Raw genomic sequence first — 5,811 nt, 5'->3', positions numbered from 1 at the left:
TAAAAGTCACATAATGAAATAAGAATACTAGAAAACCTGAGGATTTTAGTACGGTCCATTATTCATTCAATTCCTGGCAGCCTTTATGATTACAAATCACTTGATTGACTAACTAGACATTCTCAAAGTGAATTATGAATCAGGTTCATTTTTCCTGGTTGAGAGTTGCTACATGTTGTAACTCTTCCACTTTGTGATATATCAAGTTCTTGTAACAGTAATAAGAGATATAATCAACTCTTTATTTCAGGACAAATAAATTGCCTTTTCAAAAATGAAATGTGGTTGCTAACATTTTAACAATGTGCAATGTAATTCCTTCCCGCTATTCTCAGAGTGCAATCTGCTGTGATGACATAGCTTTGGAGAGTTTGACTTTGCTGAAATTATTGTAAGGGTCTCACACCCTCAGTCAGTGCATGTTGACCTCAGCAAAAATTTGGTGCTGCCACTAAGGGCAGCAAGTGGTCCTTGTCCTGGTGGACAACGAGCCTCAGACACATACACAGTGGCCCACAATTTGCCCTTTTGTGACTGGCTCTGATCTGGGCTTGGGAATGTGGACAAGTTTAAAGCTGTTTAAGTTTACTTTGAAAAAAGTAAAATGAATCTCTTCTAAAGTGTGCTTGACCCTCAAGTCCTTTTGCATGAAAAACTCCCTCAGGCTTTTGTGGAAATTATGCAAGTGGAATGATTGGCAGGCTGGGGTGGGAGTTATTTGTAGAACAAATGCACAATCAGATCCCAAATCCCTCTAGAATAGGTTTAGCGCGAGGAGAATTTTACCTTCAAATGGCTACAGGGAAACAAAATAAAATAATAATAATAATAAAAAAGACAATCAATAAATATAAAAGAAGACCAGACCAAGGCTGCTTGAAATCTGTGTGAGTGTCCAAGCTGAAAACCACTACAGAAAGCCTTTACGCCTCGCATCTGCGCGTCAGATGTAGCCACAACTGCTGGCTTGGCATTCCTGAGCATGGCGGCTTGGCACTCATGTCCTGGCTAGCCAAGAAAATGGGGAGAAGTGGCCGAAGAATCCAAGATGCAGGACAGGGGGAAGGAAGGGTGCATAACATCCCCTGGTAACCATGCTGGAGCAGTGCATCTGGGTCCTGTGCAGAAACCTCCACGCCATTCCCACTTTTGCAGAGAGGAGAGGGTTTTTCTTCTGGTTCGGGAGATGGCCCTGGCGTTTGGGTGCTTGTTTTGGCTCTTGTGAAGAGCCAGGCTGATACACAGTGGGCCTGCGGTATTTATAGAGTAATTTCAAAGACACTAATCCCCTCCCCTTCCCCTCCCAAGCACAAAAGCATGTTTCTAAAGCAGGATCTTGTGGGAGAAAAAAAGTATTACCATATTATTTTTCAGAAGACCTTAATGTGGTCATTCATTTTAGAAACAATGGGTAAAGACATCAGATTTATTCCTTATTCATCTTTCTATCTCAGTTCTAATCTTCTAATAGCCTTAATTAAATGCTGAGTAGTTTAGAATATTATTAAATAGCTTTCATAGGATTTTTTTTTTTAATTTCTGATTACATCATGAGTGCAGATTATTGAATATTCCATTCATTTTAAAATTATGATTAAGAGGATAATCCCCAAAAAGATGTTTGTAACAATTTTAACTAAGCTGTATTAATTGAGTTAGGGGATAAGAAATGAGATTTAAAGGGTGAGCAAGGGGTAAAATCAAAGCCCGCGTAATTTTAAAATCAAGTAGATTAAGAGGTTGGTTGAAACAGAAGAGGTGGCAGGTCAAAAACTGAACTAATGGTTCAAATAGAAAATTCACTTACTCTTGTGCCATCTGCCTGTCTTTCATGGAAATCATGTGCAATGGCACCCTGCATAATATGGTTAAACATGAAAGGGGAGAAGTGCTTGTTATGGGTCAACAGGCTGCATGCTGCTCTTCATCAGGTGAAGGTGTGCAGCACGAAGGGACATGGAAAAGCCTGCTCAAGTGTTAGCCCCCACTACAGTGTTGTGTCTCTTGATGAATCTCCAGCCTGCCTGTGTTCCGCAGCTTGACACCTTTTTCCAAAGTGATGAGTTGAGCAGCACTGACACCAAAGATTTTGATGCATTGGGGTTAGGAAGTTGAGTATGGGGCCTTCCAGCCTTCACTCCCACTCCCCTACATTTGTTTGAAATTCACGAGTTGTATCATAGCATGATTTTTGCTAGGTTATTTCTCTTATTGTTATGTAATATTTGTTGGGGATTGATTCACTGTAGGTTTTCTGGTGGTCACTCTCTTGGTGGCCATCCCCTTTCTCCTCACCACACAGAGGGCTTTACATGAGGTGTTCTACCTCCCCACCTCTTGCAACAGGGGCACAGCTCTAAGATATTTGGAAGAGCCAGGGAAGATATTTTTACTTGTGTTCCTTAAACTCTGCATGAGTAACTGGAGACATTCACATATTGGAGGAATTTCTGTAGTCATCGGTAATTATGGAAATCACAGCACCCTTTACAGCTCTCCCATGGGGACATGAGAGCAAACCTGTAAATCTGAGACTGAGGAGAGGACAGACACGAATGCAAGTGAAATACAAAGTGCAGCGCTATCAGGAAAGGCTGAACGAGGCTGTGTACCCTTGCTTAAAAGATGGACAAAGACAGCTTAACCCACAGCAATACTGTCAGAGACATTACCATGTGTTTATCACTTGCACACGAGTTCCCTACAGTTACACAAGCGTCATTTAAGAATTAAAGCAGTCTACATGACAGCCTTAGAAAAAGCAGAATGAATCAGCCCACGAACCATTGATACAGGGTGGATGGTACACATTTTCTCTTGCTTGGGAACATTTGCTGGTTTCACAAGTTTTGTACTGGTTCAGGGTACAAAGAGGGATCTATGACATCCAAATGAGGTTGAGGAGAGGTTGCATGGGAGAAAGCAGCTCTTAAAACCTGGAGAGAAAAAGATAAAATGAATTTAGCCAAGAAGAATAAAATACTGTGATGAGTGATGGAAGCATTAGTTTGTAGGCTCAGTTATGTAGGCTGGGATTTAATCTGTTTAGATCTTTTTCTTCCAAGCTCAACAGCTTTAATTATTTTTACAAAGAAAAAAAATCAATACATCCTTACACACTATTAATAAAAAAATCAAGTATCATTGATATTTGAAAACAGAAATCATAAAGAACATATTGCATTCACACCAACTACATACCAAGCAGAATGTTAATAACATTAACCTTTACTCTATCAGATATTTTCAAGAAATACCACTATATTTTTTGCAACGGCTCATATCTGTCATTTAACTGACATGTGATCTTTGCTAAGTTTGCCAAATCACTGAGGCCTGAATACCATTCAGCAATGTTAATTTTGTTTTCCTATTCCAGCCTTTACACAATTATTCTCATGGCAATCATTCTAGCCTTGAGTATAAATAATACTTCAAGTGGTTTGTTGATATCCAGAAAATGATGTGTATCTACATTAAGAGATTCTGGAATCTAATGGGAGAACCATGCATATTATTAAGCTGAAATGCCTATTTCTTTCCTCCCAGATGGGAAGTAGTACAGGGTAGTGCCATGGCATATGCATTAATTTTATTCCTTCCGCAAATTTTAGCACATATTATTTTTGCAGTTTCTGAGTCTTTGCCTCCTACCAAATATCCAGGAGATTTAAATAGGATTTTGCTGCAGAAAAGATCTCAATCTTAACTCTGAGGACCCTGGATAATTCTCAGGTGAGCGGAGGAAGAAGTTCTGCTCTGGAGAAGAACAGGGAAAGAAATGGGACTTTGGTAGGAGGAATCCTTGAGGATTAACAAACTCAAAAAGAGAGACAGACAGTAATTTTCCTGGCTCTCATATTTCAGTCCTATAGACTGGGTATGTTTGTTCTGAAGGCTCTAGTAATAAATAAGGGTACATTTAAGATGAAGGAGGATAACCGAATTGTAACATGAAACGTAAATCCCCAAATATGTCCACCAGTATTGTTACAGCATTAATACACACAAACACTCTTCTATTTGAAAATCAGTCTCTAACATATTTCTCACTAAGCCTGTGTATTTCTTGCACATTATCTTCCACAATTTTTATTTCACATTACATGCTTTACCATTTTTTTTTCCCCCAGTCCAGCGGGACATCTTACTTCCTCAGGACCTGAGAATGGGGAAGGAGTACACTGCATTACATGCTGAATGTTTACGTGGGAGCGAGCTGTGTGGGAGCACTTCCTCCAGCACTTTATGCACACTCAAAAGGCCAAGTTTAAAATCAGGATTGTTGATGTTTACAGATGTGCAAGCATCGTAGGGCCTCAGCTGGAAAGGCTGATGGTCCGAGGAGACAACAAGGTGGTACAAAATGAAGCTTGATCTTACTTGATACTTTATTTTTTATTTTTATTTTTTCCTGTTTTTCTTACTTGGTTTTGTAACTTGGACTTCCTAACCTCTATCCATTGCCTATGAGAATTTTTAAGTTACACACATCTGCTCGTGTCCGTGGCTCTGAAAACCCGAGTCTAGAGCAGGTATTGACCTTCAGCTCTGGAAAGCAGCAGCTGTCTTCCTTCTCCCTCTCTGTAGGCTTTCTGGATGGAGAAACATTTCTGTCCCCAGAACACACAAGGGTGTGCTGGTGTATGGGCACATACTGTGTGGCTTGGGCAGCATGTTCCCCAGCCAGACCGGCTCCAGCTACATAATGTTTTCTAAAAGCAGAGATCTGATGGCCAAAACACAGCAGTGCATACTCAGCTGCAAATCTACATATAAATTGATCTGTTCAGTATCTGTCCAATATGTTTTGGTTTTAATTCATCCCTCCTACAGTTAATAAATACCTCCGGGTCCTCTCTCTGCCCAGTAAATAACTAGGAGCCTATGGCCAAAACACCCCTAGCACAGACATCTCAAATACGCCTACCTCAGGTAGGTGCTATCAAGAAATGGGATGAAGCCAGCCTTTATTTTGGCAGTCTTTTTTTTTTTTCTGTCTTTTTTTTTTTTTTTTCCCTCATCAGCATAGATCCAATTTTTGTCACGATGACTTCTGTTGTGTCTGAATTCTTCTTTGTGCTCTTCCCAGCATTTGAGGCAGTGCTGCACTGCAGCATCACACCCCTCTCTGGAATGTTATTCCCTCAAGACTCCCATGACACAGAGAGATGGGTAAGGTTTTCTGAGCTTCTTCCACTATTACCACATTTTCTATAGAGGATCAAAATGGATTATTTTCATCTTGACATGCAAATGCCTAGGCTGTGCCCTTGGCTGAGATCTCAGCATTGACTACAGAAGTAAAAGATAAGGGGGACATGGCTTTTTTTTTAATATCACATATGGATGTGGCAGTCTTATATCTTATGGAAAAGAAATAGAAAAGGAAAGGAAAGGAAAGGAAAGGAAAGAAAAGAAAGGAAAGAAAAGAAAAAGGAAAAGAAAGGAAAAGAAAAGAAAAGAAAAGAAAAGAAAAGAAAAGAAAAGAAAAGAAAAGAAAAGAAAAGAAAAGAAAAGAAAAGAAAAGGAAAGGAAAGGAAAGAAAAGGAAAGGAAAGGAAAGAAAAGAAAAGAAAGGAAAAGAAAGGAAAAGAAAAGAAAAGAAAAAGGAAAATAAAAGGAAAGAAAAGGAAAGAAAAAGGAAAAGAAAAGGAAAGAAAAGAAAGAAAAGAGAAGAAAAGAAAAGAGAGGAGAAGAAAAGAAAAGAAAAGTAAAGAAAAGAAAGGAAAAGAAAGGAAAAGAAAAGGAAAGGAAAGGAAAGGAAAGAAAAGAAAAGAAAAGAAAAGAAAAGAAAAGAAAAGAAAAGAAA

The sequence above is a fragment of the Oxyura jamaicensis genome, chromosome Z (assembly GCF_011077185.1).
Source record: "Oxyura jamaicensis isolate SHBP4307 breed ruddy duck chromosome Z, BPBGC_Ojam_1.0, whole genome shotgun sequence".
NCBI classification, from domain to species: Eukaryota; Metazoa; Chordata; class Aves; order Anseriformes; family Anatidae; genus Oxyura; species Oxyura jamaicensis.
The sequence above is the reverse complement of the archived record's forward strand: the minus strand, read 5'-3'. Positions refer to the sequence as shown.